This window comes from Paramisgurnus dabryanus, chromosome 5 (genome assembly GCF_030506205.2).
Source record: "Paramisgurnus dabryanus chromosome 5, PD_genome_1.1, whole genome shotgun sequence".
Lineage (NCBI taxonomy): Eukaryota > Metazoa > Chordata > Actinopteri > Cypriniformes > Cobitidae > Paramisgurnus > Paramisgurnus dabryanus.
This window is the reverse complement of record NC_133341.1, coordinates 28,523,528-28,527,469: the sequence shown is the minus strand read 5'-3', so window position 1 is coordinate 28,527,469 and position 3,942 is coordinate 28,523,528.

The following is a 3,942-nucleotide window of genomic DNA, read 5'->3' as shown; positions in this document are numbered from 1 at the left end:
GTTTTGGACAGCGCTTATGCATTATGGAGAGACCTTTGATTCACATGGTGTTTTTACCTCTTTTGAGCAATTGACTTCTCAGTTTAATATTTCTAAAAGATATTTTTATATATATATATATATATATTTACAAGTACTTATAATGTACCTCTTCCTTCTGACCTGTATCAAAATCCAAATTCATGAACATAATTGTTCATTTGCAATCTGTTTCTGATAATTTACATATTGTCTGGTCCCAAGATATTGGTACTGAAATTAATGATGAGACATGGAAAGCGGTCTTAAACTCTTGATATGCAAGAAAGAAGTGACAAAGAAAAAAACTTCTGAAGATGTGTAGGCAAATTAAGAGAAAGTTTGAGAGGACTGGGTGAGCCCATTATTTTCTGGCAAAACTCATTTATGCTTTTACCTACTACAGTATATGCCAAATATTAAGTAATTACGTAAAAAGTTTAATAATCACATAGAATACATTACAATAAATTGATTTATATACTGTATTACACTATAAACTGTGTTTTATTAATTAAGATAAAGTAAGATCAGAATAAAAATAATATTAACAAAATTATAGTTACATTGCAAAAGTGTTAAAACTATTTTAGAGTTAAAATGATAAACGTAAGGTTATTAAACTTTAAATGATATACATTTATGCATTTGGCAGACACTTTTATAGCACAATACACTGTCAGAAAAAAAGGTACAAAACTGTACCTTTTTTGTCGCTGGGGTGGTACCCAAAGGTACTGTTCCTTTACAGGTATATAAACATAATACAAGTGTGTTCCTTACTGTTCCTTAAGGATCTATTTTGTACCTTTAAAGGTACAGTTAACTGTTTTGTACCCCTAAAATTTAACTGGTACAAAATTGTTCCTTAAGGTACACAAAAGGTCCTTAGAGTATAATATTGTACCCCATAAAGTACAACATTTCAATGTGTTTTATACCCATAAAGGTACAAAAAGGTACCTTTTAGGGTACCACCCCAGCGACAGAAAAAAGGAACAACTTTGTACCTTTCACTGAGCTATACAGGAGCATAAACTACAAACTGTATTATAAATTAAAAGACATGCAGCAAAGCATTTTATTAAGCATGACACATGATTACTCAAAACATTACTTGTGTGCATTTTGAGGCAAAACAAAGGGCACTGATGTATTTTAAGATATGTCAGTGCAAGTTGTTATCAGTTTGGACAGCTTTAACATTTATTTTAGTCTAAAACTAGTCTAATCCCTGTCCAGGAAAGCGCCCCTATGAATTCCCATTATATGGCAAAAAATAAATTTCTTTGGGCAAATTTTTTTTTAAATATGCTATGATGCCCGATTGAATATTTATATTATTGTTTTGTTTTTCCATTTACAAAAACATACCCCAAAACAATAACAGAACAGGTTTCTCTATGAAAGGAAAGGAAATTGAAATACATAAATAAGATAATAATAAAAAAAATTTTGAAGAGTTTGAACATGTTCACAAACTGGTTGCCAAAGGTTATTAACCTGAGGACCCTGTCCCGAGTCCAAAATTTCATATTTTGACTAATATAAAATATTCTTTTAATCTTTAATGGTCTGTCATGGACCCCAGTACCACATACGAGATACTGTTTGAAAGCTTGGAGTCTCTACTTTCTGCAGATATGCATCACTTTGACATATCTTTTCCTGTAAGAAAGTTTTTACACTTAATTTACACTATTACCCCCCCCCATATTTTTTAATATCATTTAATATTCACATATTTCATATTTTTCAGATATGACAAACATGGGCAAGTCTTATATCAAATGAAAGCTCTCATTCTCAGGAATAAGGCTACAGCATTATTTACAGCATTATGTCAACAAATATTCAACAATCGTTGAATGAATTATAAGGTAAAAAATGGTCTTTTGTAAATGTATGTGAAACTTGAGCGTGAGCTGCCTCAGATAGCACAGATAGCCACAAATGATACACCATCTTTTATTTTAGGTCCTACTCTAAACAATGAGTCCATTCACAGCATTTTCTTTGGTTGTGTTCATTAATAATCCCTTGCTATTTATTATATGTGCAAAACAAAAAATTTATTTATATGAAAAATTTATTTTCACACCCTTCCGTAAAATGAGAATAACTTTTGAATGCGACATGCTAAAGAGTTCATTCTTTTTTTGGGTGTTTACTGTCTGCTGCTGCTAAAAACCAGAACTGTCTGCAGTCTGCTAGAGCACCCAGAACCAGAGTTATACACTATCAAAGACAGTATTTACAACATAAAAAAAGAAAATTTGGTGTTTCATCATATGAAAAACAACATAAATAAGAAAATTTGTCACAAACAGCAGCTTTTTATGTAACTTCAAAGGGTTTTCTTTAAAATGATATAAAGAAATTGCATTTATTCCACTGTATGTGGTTATGGGGACACTTCAAATGTTTTTATAGAAATTGTATACAAAAAGGGTATTATTCCTCCCTTCAGTTGGAGTAAAATAACTTTTGCATACATTATGATAGAGAAAAAATTCATTTTTTTACTGCAAGCTGACAATTGCTGGAATCAAACAAAACTGTCTACAGGGAGCTGAGATACCCAGGGCCAGAGTTATACACTTTCAAATAAAAACTTTAGAAAAAAACATCAAAAAGTGCCTATTTATTTTTGTGTTTATTAGAGGACTAACAACACATACAACCATGTTTAGCACTTTCAACAGTGTTTTATGTAATTTCAAAGGGTTTCCTGTAAAATGATACCAAACTTTTGTATGTAAACCTCTGCATGTGGGTATGGGAAGCTTTTGAAATTGGGTAGGCCAAATCCAGGCGAAAATCCCCCAAATAGCTTCAGGGTGGAAGAAGTTAAAGATGGTGCTGGACCGGGGAAGAGAGTAACATATTTTCTTTAACTTCATAAAGTAAGGGACATCACCAACTGGCATGAGATGGAGGGTGAAAGCTTTTCCAGTTCAACAGAATTAAACGCCTAGCTTATAAAGTTAAAAAGGCTAAAATCTGAACAACGAGAAGGCAAAGAGTGGCCAGGTAGGAGGATCCCAAACAGACCAGTAAATGGGCAGAGTATCGAAAGAGGTAATGGCTGAAAGTTAATTAAAAATTTGCTGCCAAAAGACAGAAGACAGGGCAGGGCAAGACCAGAACATATGGATTAAAGTAGCTGATTCTGAATGACACCTGTCGCACTGTGTCGATAGAAAGGTTAATACGAGTCTGCTCTTAGACCAGTGAGCTCTTTGTACCACCTTGCATTGTATGAGTTTGTGGCGTGTGCAGAGAGAGGAGGAGTTAACCCTGTTTAACTAGGGTACTATTTTCTCCAAAGCTGCAATGATGCAATATGTACTGTAAAATAGAATGGATACTTTTTTGTGAAGGAATATTAAATGATTTATGTTGATTATTTACAGGTCAGTTAGCTCTTTAAAGCAGTGGATCTCAAATTGGCGGGCGCAAGATGGGGGACACGAAAAGTGGTTCTCAATGTGGTTCTCAACTTTTCATGCCCCCCTCCCCCACCTTGTGAGGAAAACTGGGGCCCCCCTGGCACCATCTTGCGCCCACCAATTTGAGATTGTGTGTACAAAAAATTCAAACGGTTTAATGAAAAATGTATGTGATTCAGTCTAAACTTATTAGATACATTATCTATATTATTTTAATGTTTTTCCTTAGTATATGATGACTGATAACTTAGTAATAATAAATCAGTGTTCTCATGCTGTAATATGTGAAATTGTCTCATGTCTAGACATCCGTCCAGACAGGTTTTTGTTCAGGGCTTTCACACGGCCCAGACACAAGCATAGCATAGTAACCCCCTACCAGCCTCCATTCCCACAGTTTCTCTCTCTCTCTCTCTCTCTCTCTCTCTCTCTCTCTCTCTCTCTCTCTCTCTCTCTCTCTCTCTCTCTCTCT